Here is a 19112-nt window from a genome sequence, read left to right on the forward strand (position 1 = left end):
TTGTTTTACCACGTGAGCAGAAAGTTAATTCCATCTAAGTTAGTTAGTCCAAGGGTTTTCTTTTACATTTTGTATTATTTTCGCCGCCACGTTATTCCGTCTGTCTGGGAGCTTTACTTTAATACATTTGTTAACTTTTCACTACGCCGACTCTATGGCTTTCCTTATGTTATGTTGAACCATTCTTTATGATTTATGGTCACGTAACATAAATGGGGGCTCGATTTTCCGGTTATGAACGTCTTACTGTCTTTTTGGTCGAATTGGCCTTAAGACCAGTTTGGTTTTTCCGTCGTGGGAACTTTTCCCTTTGTTATCGCACCGTTTGCCTATAGGGTGCGCGCAGCTTACCTGCGCACTGCGCACTCTTCTTTGTTCCTCGTGTGTGATTAGGAAAACGCCATAGTTTATTGAGTGATTTGTTGATCCCAGTGTTATTCGTACTATATTGTAGGCTACTGTTTTGGCTTCTCTTTTTGCGTCGTCATGTTTAATCTTGAGGAATTTATTCAAGCTCCAAATCAGGAGGCTTTGTTCGCGATTACAAGAGACGAAATCTTAAGAGTTGCAGGTTTGCAGGAGTCACGCAACGTGGGTAAGCTATTACACTGTGTGCAGAATTATTAGGCAAGTTGTATTTTTGAGGATTATTTTTTTATTATTGGGCCACAATTGTGTTCTCAATCAACCCAAAAGACTCCTTAATATCAAAGTTTCATATTTTTGGAAGTTTTTTTTTTTTTTAGATTTGGCCATTTTATGAGGATGTCTGTGTGTGCAGGTAAATATTACTGTGCAGAATTATTAGGCAACGTAATAAAAAACAAATATATACCCATCTCACTTGTTTATTTTCATCAGGTAAACCAATATAACAACTCAAAATTCAGAAATAAACATTTGCGACATTCAAAAACAAAAAAAAAAACAAATCAGTGACCAATATAGCCACCTTTCTTCACCATGACGCTCAAAAGCCTTCCATCCATAGATGGAAGTGTCTTGATCTGTTTGCGATCCACATTGCGTGCAGCAGCCACCACAGCCTCCCAGACACTGTTCAGAGAGGTGTACTGTTTTCCCTCCCTGTAGATCTCACATTTCATGAAGGACCACAGGTTCTCGATGGGGTTCAGATCAGGTGAACAAGGGGGCCATGTCATTATTTTTTCTCCTTTTAGACCTTTTCTGGCCAGCCACGCTGTGGTGTATTTTGATGCGTGTGACGGAGCATTGTCCTGCATGAATATCATGTTTTTCTTGAATGATGGCGACTTCTTCTTGTACCACTGCTTGAAGAAGGTGTTTTCCAGAAACTGGCAGTAGGTCTGGGAGTTGATCTTGACTCAATCATCAACCCGAAAAGGTCCCACAAGCTCATCTTTGATGATACCAGCCCATACCAGTACCCCACCTCCACCTTGCTGGCGTCTGAGTCGATAAGGAACTTGCTGCCCTTTACTGATCCAGCCTCATGCCCATCCATCTGGCCCATCAAGACTCACTCTCATTTCATGAGACCAAAACACCTTGGAGAAATCAGTCTTCAGATATTTCTTGGCCCAATCTTGACGTTTTGTCTTGTGTGTCTTGTTCAAAGGTGGCCTTTTTTCGGCTTTCCTTACCTTGGCCAGGTCCCTGAATATTGAGCACCTTGTGCTTCTCGGCACTCCAGACATGTTGCAGCTCTGAAATATGGCACAACTGGTGGCTAATGGCTTCCTGGCAGCTTCACGCTTGATCCTTCTCAATTCATGGGGAGTTATTTTGCGTCTTCTTTTTTCAACACGCTTCTTGCGTTGGCTATTTGCCATGAACCGCTTGATTGTGCGATGATCCCGCTTCAAAAGCTTGGCAATTTCCAAACTGCTGCACCCCTCTGAAAGACATCTGGCAATTTTTGACTTTTCAGAGTCTGTCAAATCTCTTTTCTGACCCATTTTGCCAAAGGAAAGGAAGTTGCCTAATAATTAAGCACACCTTATATAGGGTGTTGATGTCATTAGGCCACACCCCTTCTCATTACAGAGATGCACACCACCTGATTTACTTAATTGGTAGTTGGCTTTCAAGCCTATACAGCTTGGAGTAGGACAACATGTATGAAAAGGATGATGTGGTCGAAATACTCATTTGCCTAATAATTCTGCACACAGTGTAGTTTTGTGCGAATTGTTTGGTCCTTTGGTGTGCACTCCATTCACTCTGTGATCTCCTTGCATTAGAACGCGACAGTAGCGAGGTTGTAGCAGCTGGCCCACTTCTCTGTTTTGTCCCGTGCTCTTTAAAAGCGCTCTTGTTGTTTAGTCGTGAGCGACTTTAAGTTGAATATAGATTAGGACATAGGCTACTGGGGAGGGTTTCCTGGGGATTATTATTTTGTCTTTTGGGGATATTTTTATTTCTACATTTTCCTTTCCTTTGGCGCCGGCCTATCTTTATTGTAATCTAATCTAAACTGTAAACTGAAAGCAATCACGTTTGTGCTCTAGTTTTGGAGAGCTTTTCTTTTTGTTACCGTGATTTTGCTATATATTGTTATTTTGTATTTATTGGTTTATCCACACTGGGAGCTTTGAAGCAGTCGGCTATGTTGTAGTAAGCCAATTAGTTATAGCCTAAATAAAATGTCTGTGCTGCATTTGAGTAGCTTATAATAGCAGCATAATTTGTTTAACCTGCTACTGCATACTGTTTTGGGTTTATTGTGGCCTTAGGCTGAAGAGGTCTTTTTTGACTGAAGATACTTTTTCCCCCTCGTTTTTGGACTTTTTTGCGTCTTGCCTTTTTGCGTTGTTTGTCGAGGCTACCGCCTACCGCCTCCTAGTGGCCTGACCTAAAAATAGGCTGAATGGACTGATACTGCTGTTGTGGTTGTTTGTTTGCTTGTGTGGTGTTCATGTGTGTCCTGAACAATATATTCCATTTTGAACACACCTGTTTGCCTTTCTTGAAGTCTTTTTAGTTAAAGAGTTAAAATCATTTAATGTTTTGTGGTGCTTTATAAAGCCCTTTAGTTATTATTTCTTAACTTTAGTTTATCTTCACTCTGTCTGAGTGGTGATGGATAAATCCACCTGGCGCCCAACCGTTACGCTATCCCACTACCGCCACAGATATTGGCCAGAGACCTGGCGAGACTGCCACCTAGTGATAGACCCACGAAAATGGCCTGGTTTTGAGCTGACGTGCATGCGTCACTGATTCGACCCAAAAAATGTCCAGATAAAATGTCCAGATTGTGCGTTTTCATGAGTTTTCGATCGTCATATATTTCATTTCCATTCATCACAGAGTTCCCAAAATCACATATAAGGTGTGTTAGAGTGTCTAGTTTCGTAATTTAAAAAAAAAAAGCTAAAAACGTAATATTACGTTTTTGCCACTCAACGCATGGGAAGGAAAAACTTAATATTACCTTTTTGACACTTAATGAGTTAAAGAGCATCTCGGGGAGGCAGAGTCTCCCAGAAGTAAAGATGGGGAAACACTGAAACACAGCATCAGCAAACAGTAGCTGCTTTCAGACATAGGTGTAAGTAACGGCTTGTATCCATTATCGCGTCAAAGCCCACCGCGCCGCACATAGCCCATTCATTTCCTATGGAGAGCGGCAAGGCGTGGTTTACGCTTCCGCAATGCACCTTGGGAAGGCGACGCGGCCATTTGAACAGAGGCGGCGCGTCAAGAAGTTGGGCTTGGCTGAACTTTATGCAAATGAGAGCGGTTAACGCGAGGCGGTTAGCCAATGAAAGGACATCTTCGGTAAACAAGTTCTGTCCTTTGCTCTAGTCTTCCGGTCCGGAACAATAGCCTGCCAGAAATATTAGTTCTGCCTGATAATCGTGTTGGTTTTAGGAAAATATATTAAGATATATAGTGGCGAAGCCGTTAAGTTTAGAACAAGTTCGCCACTGCACCCTATCAAAAAGACCTTGTTGGTGACTTGAACCAAGACAGAATGTGCTTTGGAGGAACATGTCAGTGATATTTGTGAGCGTTTCAATAAAATATGTTAACAGTAGTAGGCTACCTCCACTTTAGTAGCCTACGTTAGCTGGCATTGTGTAATTACATAAAACGTTACACCATACACTTTAGCCTATACACGCCCACAAGTGGCGACGGGAGAGAGGGCTAGGCGTCTGCAAGCGTCTACGCGCCGCAATAATGGACACGTACCGTTAGTCCGCATGTTCTGCGGATATCAAGCGGTTGGGCTGTATATCTGAACAACATAACCAGGCATTTGGAACTCCGAACTTAGCCGGCTCTTACACTACTCCCCTCCTAGTAGGACATGTCTGAAAGCAGCTAGTGCAACAACTTAAGTATAATAACTTAAGACCCGAATCTGTAAACAAAATCACTGCATGGGTTCAGCAAAATGTCCGATAACCATTGTCTGTGAACACAGTTTTATCACAGAAATGATGGTTAAAACTCTGCCATGCAAAGGAAAATAACATATAAACATGATTCAGAAATGCTGTCTTCTTTGGGCTCAGTCTCATTTAAGATGGACTGAGGCGAGGTGGAAAACTGATATCAAAATTTGAAATTCCCCCTGGAAATCATAGACTCCACACCAGGCCTAAGAAGAGAGCACAGTGCAAAAGCCAGCATCCATTATGGTATGGGGGTTCCAGAGTTCACGTTAGCCAGCTACAGCCGGTTTCATGTGTAGTTGTCCAGCAGAAAAAAATATAAATGGACAGAATGTCCGGTGGAAAATATGGCACATTTATTATGACCGCTGCGCAGTGAATCTTAGTTAGTTGTTTTTTCTTCAGTAATTTTGTGTCAACGATTCCCGGGACACTTAAAGACCAGGGTGCAGAAAACTTGGTGGGCATGTAGCCCGCAAGGATGACACGGAACCATTGTTTTTCGCTTTGATCCTTCACCCCTGCACGAAAGTGTCGGATCATAATGACACCCTCTGAATGCATGCCAATTTCGTTCATGGGGGACCATACAATAAATGAATATATGTTTACATTTAGTGACTGTGACGCACACACTCGCACTCACACACACACACACACACACACACACGCACGCAAACACCCACATAAAGATACATGCACACACACATGCAGGCACACACACACACACATAAACGCACACACACACTGGATCTAATTGAGCCAAAGCCGAGCTAGCCAGGCCCAGAGCCTCTGGCCAGGCCGTGCCGGGGCTAATTGCTTTCACAACTTCAGGTGCGGGTGCTAACTGGTGCCACTTCGGGGCTATGTTGGTGCTACTGACCCCTGATTTCTGACCCAACCTAAACGTTGGGCCACTTGGCGCTACAGCGGGGCTAGGGGTGGTGTCAAGGTGAAGGCGGGGTCAACCCGTGCGGAGTAGAGAAACATGATTTGATCTGTCTGACGTAGGCTATAAAAGCAGCAGTAGGCCTATTTGCTAACAGTACACCGAGTTTAGAGATAGCGGTTACGTCTGTATTAAAGATGTTTGCCTGCCAGTAGGCTAACTCTGTCCAGAGGTCGCCATGTAGCACAGTAAAAAGTGAACTTATGAGTTAACTAACATAAGGCCTTTTCACACAGAGATCACGCAAAATTTGTGGGAAGAGGAGACGTCTTTTTGCCGCAACGTTTGTCTGAAAACGAGGTGAAAATTTGCCGGCCTGCTGATCTGTTCACATGATTTTGGGGAGCCAGGATGCAGGATTAGCTAGCAAATTAAAATGTGACGTACAACAGGGGGCGTGTAGAGTGATAGTCGTTGGCCTTATTATGCGTGGGCCTTCAGATGCAGCAGGTGTGTGATTTCCAAAACCATGGCGGGAGAACCGACTGCACTTTGGTTAGCTTGCATTTGTAGTACCCTACAAATGCAAGTGAAGTTGCTTTGCTGTCGCTTAGAATGTTAGATTCTCGCGATCGATGTCTTCAGACAATAAAAAAGTCATTTGAAAGGGAAATTGAAGAGAAGAGTTGCCCCCTGCGTTGGCCGTGATTCCCCTTTGAAAATCAGGCTACTGTGGCCTTGGTCAGTGGCGCCGCCAGCCGTAATCCTGTACAAGGATACAAGGAAGTTACAAGGATACAAGGAAGTTTATTGTCACATGCATATAGTTACTGGAAGTAAGAAATGCAGTGAAATTATGTCTGGTGTCAGCCTATTTGTGCATTTATGGGGGGGGGGGGGTAAAAAGTGCAGTAGAAGAGGGGTTTAGTAGATTAACTGGCAAGGGCTGCATAAGAAAGGTGGGGGAGGATTGGGATTGGGGGGGGCACCAACAAGGAGCACCCAAGAGCAACAGGGGCAAGGAAAAACTCCCTTACCAAGGAAGAAACCTTGGGCAGATCCACGGCTCAAGGGGCTAACCCAACTGCCAGGGGTCTTGGTGTGTGTGTTGGGGGGATGACAGGGGAGATGGGATAGCGTGCTGTGTGGGGGAGAGGGCAGTGTGCAATATGTGTGTTGGAGAAGCTTCCTCATGAGACAATGTGCTGTGTATTGGGGGGGGGGGGGCGGCAATGTGCTGTAAGTATGTTGGGGATGTGTGTTGGAGAAGCTTCCTAATGAAATAATGTGCTGTGTATGTAGGGGAGGGGGGGCAGTGTACTGCAAGTATGGTGAAGGGACTTACTATTGCAAGCAGAGTACTGTATGTATGATGTATGTGAGTGATGACAGTGAAGATGTGTGTGTGGGCGGGAGGGGAGTGGAGCAGTGACTGTGTGTGTGTGTGTGTAGTGTGTGTGTGGGTAGGTGGGGGCAGTGTGCTGTAAGTATGTAGAGGATGTGTGTTGGAGAAGATCGATCCTGAAGACAATGTGCTGTGTATGTAGGGGGGGGGGCAGTGTGCAGCAAGTATGTAGAGGAGGCTTACTGTAGCAAACAGTGTGCTGTATGTGTGTGAGGTGATGACAGTGATGATGTAAGTGTGTGTGTTTTTTTTTGTGTGTGTTGGGGATGGGGGTGGGGTGGGGGGGGGCAGAAAGGCTAGGCAATCAAGGACATGGGTAGATGGAGGAGAAATCAAAATAATAAATAAAAAGTTCTATGGAGATGTGCAAAAGTTGGAGAAAGTCAGATATGTGTGTGTGTGTGTGTGTGTGTGTTTTGACGTGTGATGAAATAAGAAAATAAATAAAAGGTCTGTAGCATAGGGAGAGGGATGTAAAACTGCTAAAAGTCTTGTAGGTGTGTGTGTGTGTGTGGTTGGGGGGGGGGGGGGTCATGAGTGCTGAGGAGTGAATGAGTGCAGAGTCAGTATAGTGTGAGTTCAGAGTTGGGAAATGTTTGAGAGTGCTGAGGAGTGAATGTGTGCAAAGTCAGTATAGTGTGAGTTCAGAGTTCGGATGGCCTGGGGATAAAAACTTCTCCTGAGTCTCTCAGTTCTGGCTTTGTGACTACATAGGCGTCTTCTTGATTTCAGCGGTAGGAATAATCCATTGTTAGGATGAGAAGAGTCCTTCAGAATCTTTTGGGCTCTTAGGAGTACTCTTCTGCAATAGATATCTTGTAGAGCAGAGTTGAGTTCTTATAGTACGTTCAGCTGAGCGCACTACTCTTTGCAGAGTACTACAATCTCTTAACTGTGGAGTTCCCATACCAGGTGATGATGCTACCAGTTAGAACACTCTCAACCGCTGAAGTGTAGAAGGCCTTCATGATGGATGTAGAAACTTTGAATTTCCTTAGCTGACGAAGGAAGTAGAGTCGTTGTCTGGACTTCTTCAGAACATATTGAGTGTTAACAGTCCATGTTAAGTCTTCAGTAATGTGGACACCAAGGTATTTAAAACTTGTGACTCTCTCTACAGGTTGCCCGCTGATCATTAGTGGGGTGTAACTGTAGTTCTGCTGCTGCCTTCTGTAATCCACTACCATTTCCTTGGTTTTATTGATATTCAGTGTCAAGCTGTTAGATTAACACCACTGTGCCACCTCATCAACCTGATCCAAGTAGAGCTGTTCATTGTTGTTACTAATCAGGCCCAAGATCACTGTGTCATCTGCAAACTTGATGATGGAGGTATGACTACTGTAAGCTTTGCAGTCATGTGTGTAGATGTTGTACAGCAGTGGACTCAAAACACAGCCTTGGGGAGCACCAGTGCTGATGGTTAATGAGTCAGATGTCAGACCCCCCACTCTAACCACTTGTGAACGGTTGGTGAGGAAGTCAAATATCCAGTGACACAGGGTGGAGTTCAGTCCTAAGGCCTTCATCTTTGTGACCAAGGTGAGAGGTACTATCGTGTTGAATGCTGAACTAAAGTCGATGAACAGCATCCTCACATAATTCCCATTCCCCTCCTCCAGGTGAGTTAAGGTGGTGTGCATGAGGTTTGAGATGGCATCCTCTGTAGACCTGTTGGGTCTGTAAGCAAATTGGAGGGGGTCGAAGGAGGCAGGGAGGGATGAGCAGATAATGTTTTTCACAAGCTTCTCAAAACACTTCATCACTGTAGACGTCAGGGCTACTGGGCGGTAGTCATTCAGACATGATGGACTTTTGTTTTTCGGTACTGGAACAATTACAGACTGCTTGAGGCAAGTAGGAACTGTCTCTTGAGCCAATGATGTGCTAAAGATATAAGTGAACATAGGAGCTAACTGAGCAGCGCAGGATTTCAAAACCCTGTTAGAAATTCCATCCGGTCCAGCAGCTTTTCTACAATTAACCCTCCTAAAGGCATTGCTCACATCGACCTCAGAGACACAGAAAGGTGCATCCTCATTTGCTTCACATGCTGCAGCTAGTGCAAGATAGTATGTTTTTCATGTCAAAGCGAGCATAAAAAGCATTAAGTTCATCAGGGAGGGCTTTACTCACATTCATCATAGGAGGGGACTTTCTTTCAAAGCCAGTGATGGTTCGGAGTCCTTTCCACCCTCGTGCTGGATCACCCTCCAAGAAATCAGCTTCAACTCTGTCTCTATAGCACCGCTTGGCATCTTTAATAGCTCTACGTAAACTATAAGATGCTGCTTTGTAATCCGTCATATCCCCTAAAATAAGCCCAGCATTATAAGTCATGGTGCGTGTCTTTAATGCCGTTCTCACTTCTCTATCTACCCATGGCTTCTGGTTAGGGAAGCTTCGGATCTTTACAGTTGGGATGATGGAATCAGTTAGCCTATTGATGTAACTCAATGATACTTCCGTAAACTCATTGATGTCAGCAGAGTTCGTCTTGAACATCTCCCAGTCAACGTTGCTAAGGGCGTCCTGTAGCCTGGCTTCCGATTGGTCAGTCCAGCGCTTGACCTCCTTCGTCACTGGGGTATCCGTATGACTTCTCTGTTTGTACATAGGCAGTAGGAAAACAGCGGCATGATCTGATTTTCCGAAAGTTGGTAGAGACTTCGCTTTGTAACTGTTTGAACTGTGTGTAGCAGTGATCCAGTGTGTTGTCACCACGTGTAGGGAAGTGAATGTGTTGAATAAATTCAGGCATGGACCGGTTCAGATGTACTTGATTGAAATCACCGGGCACAATAAGCGCAGCTTCAGGGTGCGTGTGTTGTTGTCTATTTAACACTTCTTGCAATTCTGAAACCGCAGCATCTGTGTTGGCTTGTGGAGGAATGTAGACAGCGTTGAATATTACCGAAGTAAACTCACTAGATGTCGCTAGATGTTCTAGATGAGGCGAGCAGGACTTTGAGAGAACGGTGACATTTCTAGGATCACACCACTTGCTGTTCGTCATGATGCAAACACCGCCACCTTTCGATTTTCCAGATTCCTCAGTCCTGTCAGAGCGAGCAGCAGAGAAAAACTCCACCGGAGTGATGGCACAGTCCGGTACAAGTTCAGTTAGCCATGTCTCAGTAAAGCATAGAATGTTACAGTCCCTGATGTCTCTTTGAAACTGTATCCTCGCTCTCAGTTCATACATCTTGTTCACAAGAGACTGGACATTGGCTAGGAGAATGCTAGGCAGTGGAGGCCTATGAGCTCTATTCCTCAATCTGTTACGGGCCCCGGCTCGTTTTCCTCTGTGTTTTTTCCTTCTGCGCCGAGATGCGTCTCCATGGTTCCCTGATGCATCTCGGAGAATCTCAGTCGGCCAGGTAGAATCGTCGATTAAAACATCCCGAAACAAAAAAGGCAATTCATTTCCGATGTTTCTGAGTGTAACGCCATCATACGTAATCAGTGCAGTGGAAAAGTGCAAAAAAGTAGGGGTTAATAAAAGGTAAAAGAGTAAATATAAGCACAAATTATAGTATTACTGAAATTGTACACACTGTGTGTACAATTTTTTCAACGCTTTATTCATGAAATCATTCAATATTACAACAATAAAAATAGCTTGTGTACTGTCATGTGTACAACATAAGGATACATTCATTTCAATTTCAATTTATTGTGCTTATAGAGCGCCAAAGCATTACACATGTATCATGGCGCTTTACAGAATGTAGGCAATCAGAGAAAAAAAGTAAAGAAAGGAAGAAAAGAAAAGAAAGAAAGAAGGCCCATGGGTAACAGGGGCGAGGAAAAACTCCCTAGAATTGGAGATACATATAGGAAGAAACCTCGAGCAGATCCACAACTCAAGGGCCTGATCTGCCTAGGGTCAATACAGGACAGGAAAGTCTGTATACATGACAAATGCATATGATAGTCAGGTGTAGAGAATAGGACATGGTGTTTAAAGAGGTGGGATGATTACGTATCCGGTATGATAATGCATTAATCCTGGTTTAGTGACAGAAAGTTCAAATAATCCAGCGTTGGAATTGTCCAGGGGAAGGGAGTTGTCAAGGGGCATGTGGTGGGTCGGCAGACGGGCCAGGAATCCGGGCAGAGTTGTCATAGGCAGGTGATGGGTCGCTAGGCTGTACGGGCCAGGAATCCAGATAGGGGTACAGTAATAGGGCAGTCGAGGATGGGACTTCAGGTGAGATGGGTGAGAGGAGGGCCAAACACACGGATGGTTGATGACTGGTGATGATATACCTCACAAGTGAGGTACAGTAAGGGGGAAGAAAGAGAGATGTAGAGTGGGTTAGTATGACTGAAAATGGAAAAAAAATGGAAAATGGTTAATGTCAATAAGTAATCAGTGGTACTATATATTGTTACATTATACCATAGTGACAATAGGCAAGAGAGGGAGAGTTGAGAGAGAAAAAGAAGGGGAGAGAGGGGGGGGTTGTACAGCGTGGTACATGAAAAGTCCATGACAGCACTATGCTATAGCAGCATAACTAAGGTATGGTGAGGGGTAGTCGACACCAGCGCAGGTATGGTCAGTGGCCACCATCGCACGCGTGACTGGGGTGCCTGTCACATGAGGACTCAGCAGGGTGGTCCATTCCAAAAATCCCTGAGGTGGGTGAAGTTCCACACCGCACCATACCTAACTATGGGGGGCAGTAAAGAGGTATGTTTTAAGTGTAGACTTAAAAATAGGGAGGGTGTCTGCTAGTCGAATTGAGGAAGGGAGATTATTCCAGAGGAGGGGTGCGCGATAGCTGAAAGCTCTGCCTCCTACTGTAGTTTTTGAGATTCTTGGAATTACAAGGCGGCCAGTATTCTGTGATCGTAGCGGTCTGGGTGGGTTATATGGGACTAGGAGATCTTTAATATATTCTGGTGCCTGGCCATTAATGGCTTTGTATGTTAGAAGTAATATTTTGAAGTCAATGCTACTTTTAACAGGCAGCCAGTGTAGAGATGCCAGGACAGGGAAAATATGTTCATATTTTTTAGTTCTAGTGAGTATGCGAGCAGCTGCATTTTGTATAAGCTGTAAGCTCTTTAGACAGGTGTTATTGCAGCCAGCGTATAGAGCATTGCAATAATCAATCCTTGAGGTGACAAAAGCATGGATTCATTTCTCAGCCTCTGGTATGGATAAAGACTTCCTTATCTTTGAAATGTTCCTTAAATGATAAAATGATGAATCTGTTTTATGTGATTACTTAGTGATAGGTCTTGGTCAATTGTAACTCCTAGATTTTTAACACTTGTGGATGAGGGTAGTCGAAGATCAGTAAATGTAGCCTGTGATGAGGTAGTCGAAGATCAGTAAGTGTAGCCTGTGATGAGGATAAGATATCCCTCATTTTTTTAGGACCTAAAACCATGACTTCTGTTTTATCAGAGTTCAAAAGCAGGAAATTATTTGTCATCCATGTCTTTATGTCTCTTATACAGGGCTCGAATTATCTTTTTGTCTTTAAGTGCACACCCCGCGCATTGCCTAACAAGGCGATACAATGAAATAGCCTAGGCGCAAGTGGCGCTTTTGCGCAGTACAGTATATGTGCACGGTAGGCCTAGGCTTTACCTTGACACACGCACACAACAGACATAGATTTTTCATAGAAATCGATTACTTTTAATTAATTTCAACATATTATTGATTGTAATAGTCCATATCTCATTTCAATTTCACAATACAAAGAAATAGACTAAACGATTTAGTCTGTGCCATTCTCAATTTCACAACGTAACTCATTTAAACCAGACCACCGTCTCAGATAGGCTATCCTCAGTGTCAAACACAATAATGCATGTAGTGTAACTTATACACAGGGGAAAAAGCACTAACTGGCAGAAATGAATAAAGCCAGCCAAACTATGTTCTAGTAGGCTAATTGTTGAACCGTGGAAAATTAATAGACGAACAATTTTGGAGTTTGCACTGAGATATTGTCGGGTAGCCATTGAATATTACGACATCAGAGATTGCTAACAGGTGTTTCAAAATAGCTGGGAACTTTCCGGAGCTCTGAATGGCAGAGGATAGCTAGATCATCAGACAACACAATCATTGTAGGCTGCATTATGGGCCATAATTTATGGCTTTGTCAATCAACATAGAATAGGTGAAGCGCAAGTTCAACAGCAAACAGGACTTTTCAGCACGTATCAAACCACGTAGGCTAGCCCAATGAACGCCTATGCAAATAGACAAAACACTCACATCAAAGCAGGGTGACTTCTTCAGATTTGCGAGTGCTGTCAAATTGATACGGTTTGCTCATATAGTCTAGTGGTGTGGTGGTGAAGTGTCATGCTGCGTTCAAGAGCGTAGTGTAGGTCTACGTCCCGTAGTAGCCTATATTTTAATTTATAGTCTTTAATGGTAAGAGATCGCACAGGGATGGATAATGAGCGGTTGTTTAAGATTAAATTACAATGCCAGGCACCTTCAGATATGAGAGACCCCCTCAGGTTTTTGACTTTGTTGCTTTCATGGGAGCCAGTCCTCACTCTATGGGAGCTCGGCTCCCTCTGGCTCCCACGTAATTCGAGCCCTGCTCTTATACATGTGTCAAGTTTGGCTAACGGAGTTAATTCGTCAGGTTTTATGGAAAGGTATAGTTGTGTATCGTCTGCATTAGGGCTGCAGCTATCGATTCTTTTTGTAATCGATTAATCTAATTTTTTAGAAAATATTATTTTTTTTTGCATTTTTAAACAACCAAAACAAATAATGCATAACGAAAATGACATGGCTGTAAAATGATCAAGCAATTGGCACAGAGGTATTTAGGCCTATTCTAACTCCAACATTTGGCTCCAAAACTAAGCCCATTTATTGCAATTTACCCATTTAGTGTTTATAAGTGTCAGTGCCAACAATTAAATAATGTTCAAAATGCTCTCTGTAAAATTGCAGCCTCTTGTGCATGACTTAGCTGTCCATACTATGTTGTGAAGTGCTGGGAGGGAGAAGAGGGAATGCAATTTAATGTATTAATATGCACAACAAGTTTCATGCTGTAATCTAGACCTGACATTAAAGTAAATATCTGTTTTATGTAGATTTCTACACCTACTAACAAATACTAACAAGTAATTTTACCATTAGGCTACTAAAAAATAGCCTACCATTAGGCTACTAAAAATAATTTCTGGGGTGAGCCTATTTGCTATGGTAACCTAGCAACCTGTGTGTGTGCACGCGTGCGGTGCGTGACAGAAGATGAGGGTGCATACGGTATAAGAAGGGGTTCTTTTTTAGGCATACTTTCTTGCAATTGAACGTGAATAAGTTTACTACTTAAAAACATCAAAGCTAAACATTATATCACGACATCGCTACAAATACAGTATGTGATTAAAATCAGCCAACATCAATGTAGACTATAGGCTACGTAGATAGATGATAGATAGGCTAGATAGATTGATAGATAGCCTACTTTATTGACGCTTGGTGAAACAACATGGAGTGGATGTTTTCGGTTCAGATGCTTGTTCTTTTACTTTTTGAGTATGTAATGATCCCAAAACTTTACTTGAAAACTTTAGACATTCTCTGCCATCTTGACTCCGCCATCGCGCCAGCTAAATTCAGAATGTATCACGATTCACGCGCTAGTGGTTTGCTTCCTGAACAACGGTCCGTGTGGAACAATCAGATCCCTGCGTATAGTGCGCGTCATAGTAATTTAACGAGGCTTCGAGGCAGGGTTTTTGCCTCGAGTAATTTTTGCAATCGAGTTATTCGAGTAACTCGATGAATCGTTTCAGCCCTAGTCTGCATAAGAATGACATTTAATGCCATGTTTCCTGATTTCAGAGCCTAGGGGAAGCATATATAGAGAGAAAATAACAGGGGCCCTGGTACTGAGCTTTGAGGCACCCCATATTTTACCATAGTCTGGGTAGACGGTTTATTGTGAACCTGTACAAATTGTCTGCGGTTAGAAAGGTATGATCTAAACCAAGCGAGTGCTGAGTCTTTAATGCCTATCAAATGTTCAAGCCTGTGGAGTAGTATGTCGTGGTCTATGGTGTCAAAGGCAGCGCTGAGGTCCAGGAGGACCAATATAGATATGTGTCCATTATTGGCAGCGATGAGGAGGTCAATAAAAACTTTAACTAAGGCTGATTCAGTACTGTGGTGAGCTCTGAAACCAGACTGATATAACCAATCAGCCTGGTTTCATCATTAGAAGATGATGATTGGTGTAAACTTTGTCACAACGTGATAAGCAGTTCTGGCGCTTAAAAACGCAACGTTCCATTCAGTCATAAATCATTCAAGCGTAGTTCTCGTCATGAAAAGAAAACAGCAGCTTAATATTTTTCAGGTGTTTAACAGTAGCCTAATAGGCGCACTGTTAGCAGTTATGCCGAAGGCAGTGAGATTAGGCATTGCATCCTACAGTCACTCCGTTTGGAACATCGCAGTTCGGGTTGATAAGATTCAGTTAATGCAAGTAGGCTATGGATCGTCAAAGTTTGGGACAACCAAACAGCAGTGTAAGCAAATCCTAATTGTTAGGTTACCATAGCTGTCTTTTCTCTAGGCCTAGGCCTATCGGAAATCGCGACATAAGCTCCTTGGTTTCTTTTTTCTTTTCTTTCTTGTTCACGTGTTGGGTAGTGAAGCGATAAAGCATTTAAACATCATGTGAGCCAGAGCCGATATGGCCAGAGCTGCTTGCTCTGTAAAGGTATTTCTGTCCCACCCAAATTTCGTGAAAATGGTCTGTTTAGCAGCCAGAATTTAAAACAATTCCCGGGGGTGAAATCTCCCTCATCACAGAACTTTGAAATAGCTTGAAACAGCGCAAATTAATTTAGTCTTTTATGCAGTGGAGAAAGTGACAGCGCACAAAATTCAAATTCACCCATTAGTGTTAATTTTGTCACCTATTTTTAATTTAGTCTTAGTCTTAGTCTTGTGACGAAATGTCTTTTTTAGTCTTTGTCATATTTAGTCATTCAAATATCATTTTTGTTAGTCAAGTTTTAGTCGACTAAAAGTCTCGTCATTTTAGTGTAGTTTTAGTCAAAAGAAAACTAAAGGTATCTTAGACTTAGTCAGTTTTAGTCAACACATTTTAGTCTTTTTTTTATAACAAATTATTTCTGATTACCATTTGAGTCAAATAGTGTTTCACACATCTCAATTTTCCAACAATATTGTGTGTCCACAGGGCTACTCGTCTGTTATAATTACTCATTCTGATTTTTTGTCGGTCAGTATGTTTACATGCACAGGTAAGTCGAGCTACAGTCATAGCTCGGCTGGGATTTGACCATAGACAGTAAAAGATTTGAATGGACCACTGTCATATTCGTAGACCAGTGTTTCTCAAAGTGTGGTCCGGGGATCACCGGTGGTCCGCAAGCTATCCAGGGGCGTATCAAGCTTTTTAAAAGTGTGGGGGTTGTGGGATAGGAAAATGAAACAATCTTGCCAAATTATAAATAACTCCCTACAGGGACGTTGTAAGTATTTTCAGAGAGGGGTGCGGACTATATTGGTGTCCGGCAGTTTCTACCTAGAAATTCTAGAAATTCTGATTGCTAAACACACCATTTTAATGCAGTTTGGGAGGGACAGAAGAAGCAGCGCCCCTCATGTGTGGCTCATGTGACATGTAGGCCTACATGATCTACCTGCTATCACTTCACTATTTGACACTACCCTACATGGAGACATATCTCATGTTATAAATCAAAAAATCATTTCAGAAATTATGTTTTGTGCATATGGGTTAGCAGGCTACAATAAATTGCCCTAACAGACAGCAGCCTAATTTCGAGGTATCACTAATATTAAATAAATGTAAAGGACACAGAATAGTGACAGAACTGTAAGCTCAAATTCAAAAATGTTTGAAGTCTACCCAAACAAAGGGAATATAAATAAATTGTGTTGCATATAGCCAGCTTAATTAATGTCAATTTAAAGATTATGATTAGCAGTATATGCTTCTTCCATTGATACAGGAAGCCACGTTGTTGTTTAAACTATTGTTGCTTCTAGCCCACGTTACCTCCAGTTTCACTTGCTGCAGGGGCACACACATTGCATGAGCGCTCTAAGCGTTCTATTTGAGTTCTACATGCTGAAAATCTTAGTTCTCAGATGTAGAACTCAAATGTGTCTTGACGCCTCCGTTTGTAAGATCAAAATAAGATGTTCTAAATGGAACGCGATCGTATTTAAGACGTAGCACTACGACACACACATTGACAGTGAAATCATATCAGACGTGTGAAGCACCAGGCATAACTTAATATTGCGGCTACGTGGACCAGTAGGTTAATTGTTGAGGAGGCCCATAGTTTGAGAAAAGCTGCAGATCATAGACAGAGAAAGCATAATGCTCTGAGAACAGTAGCCAAAGGTCTTTCTGCACAAACAAGTGCCTTGGTACGCGCACCCCCGCTTTCACTTTGACTCCCTGCATTTATACATTGTGACAAAAACTGTCAGTCAGACAGTGAATTTTGGTTTACTAAATTAGCATAATGCGGTAACAATTATCATTTCAATATTGTAAATCTGAAATCTGCTCACTGCAGACGTTATAATGCAGCCCCAGCAGCAGCACATGTTGAAAGATGCACACTTTGAATTTGATCAGAGCCGTCAGGTTCTTCACTGGCTAACTTGATGTGATTGGCTGGATGACCGTTCAATAAAATCAACAGACCTATTTGTGTCTCTTTGTGTGTGCGTTGTAGATACGGTTCCAACTATTTATAAATTTACAAAACACTCCAAACGCCAAAACACTCCAAACGCCTGATTTTTGTGAAATGTTGGAGTATTGTGTATAGATTGATGAGGAAAAAAATAAATTGAATCCATTATAAGATGAGTCTGAAACAAAACAAAATGTGGTCCGAAAACTTTCCGGTTGCATTGTACATTACCCTGCCACAGTATTTCATCTTTATAGAATTTATATGTGGGCTGTTTCATAGGATCCCAATAACCTTCATTTTAATGTGACCATCTGCTTAATTTCTCTTTAGGCAGCCTCATCTCAGAATATCAGTGTTGGCTAAAAAATTGACATAAGGATTGGGAGGATTTCCACTACATATCCAGAAGCATCACACCTGGATTCCCAAAACAAAACTGCTCAAGATGTGCATGGCAGGAATGAACGCTATCCAAATCACAAGGGATCCATCACATCACAAGGGATCCAGCTATACGCTGTCTTATGAGAAGCAGAGTCCTGCATCTATGAGCATCATTGAATGAATTGGAATTGGAAGGTTTGACCATAAACAAAATTGGGTAACACTCCATAATAAGGTGCCATAGTAAAATAGCAAACTAGTAATTACCTAACCCGTTGTTAATATTTGTTAATTGTTTCTAACATATCTATTTAGCACAAGTTAATAGTTTTTTCATCATTAATTAAATATTAGTTGTTCTGTATGTTAATGTTTTAGCAAATCTATTAACTAATATTGTATTAATATGTGTTAATAGTTAACTAAATGTCTTTTTGGCACTAATTAACAGTTATTTCTTACATCATTTAAATGTTAATTGTTTATTTGCAAACTATATGTTAATAGAAAAGTTAATGACTTATTATTATTTAACTAATTTTTATTAAATTGTGCTTCTGCCTATCCCAATATGAACCGCTCTCCATGCCTAGGACCCTTACAATAGATAGATAGATAGATAGATACTTTATGATCCCCAAGGGAAAATTCAAGAAAAAAACACAGAGCTACCTTGACATGCTGCCACTGTTGTCGGCGCCGGAACCGCTTGCAATAAAGTTGGTTAAGCTTAATTAATATATTAGTAGTATATAGCTATAAGCGTGGGGCCCTTTATAATAAAGTTGGTTAAGCTTAATTTATATATTAGTAATATATTACTATCAGTATGGGGGACCCTTATACTAAAGTTGGTTAAGCTTAATTAATATATTAGTTGTATATAGCTATCAGTGTGGAGCCCCTTATAATAAAGATGGTTAAGCTTAATTAATATATTAGTAATATATTACTATCAGTATGGGGGACCCTTATAATAAAGTTGGTTAAGCTTGATTAATATATTAGTAATATATAATTAGTCAGACGGTGAAGGAACTGAGACCAAAACTGGCTTATCACATTTATTCCTTAAGGAAAAGTTAAGTAGTTGAATGGGCTTTATTACATGCATCATTCCTATATACAGTGCTGGCCAAAAGTATTGGCACCCATGCTAAAGTTGACTGAAAAGAGGAATATAAAATCATCTTTTGGAAATTGATCTTAATGCCTTAAGTGAAAAATGAGGAAATATCTAACCTTTAAGGACACCAATTTTAGTGAATGAATAATGTATCATAAATAAATAAATGTTCTTCCTTAAAATACAGGGGCCATAAGTATT

The 19112-nt window shown here is 41.8% G+C and overlaps 1 protein-coding gene across 4 annotated transcripts in view; it reads left to right on the top strand.

The window, feature by feature from the left end:
- LOC143135234 (interferon regulatory factor 2-like) overlaps nucleotides 1-18030 on the top strand; it is a 66461-nt gene extending 48431 nt beyond the window's left edge. For all 4 annotated transcript variants that reach the window (XR_012988862.1, XM_076295944.1, XM_076295948.1 and 1 more), the window contains one exon: nucleotides 17732-18030. The gene's annotated coding sequence lies outside the window, so the exon portion shown is untranslated. The remainder of the gene's footprint in view (nucleotides 1-17731) is intronic.
- The last annotated feature ends 1082 nt before the right edge of the window (nucleotides 18031-19112 follow it).

This window comes from Alosa pseudoharengus, unplaced genomic scaffold (assembly GCF_046254945.1).
Source record: "Alosa pseudoharengus isolate Yale_2024_CS ecotype anadromous, Long Island Sound unplaced genomic scaffold, YU_APseudo_1.1 YU_APseudo_1.1_scf_2, whole genome shotgun sequence".
NCBI lineage: Eukaryota > Metazoa > Chordata > Actinopteri > Clupeiformes > Clupeidae > Alosa > Alosa pseudoharengus.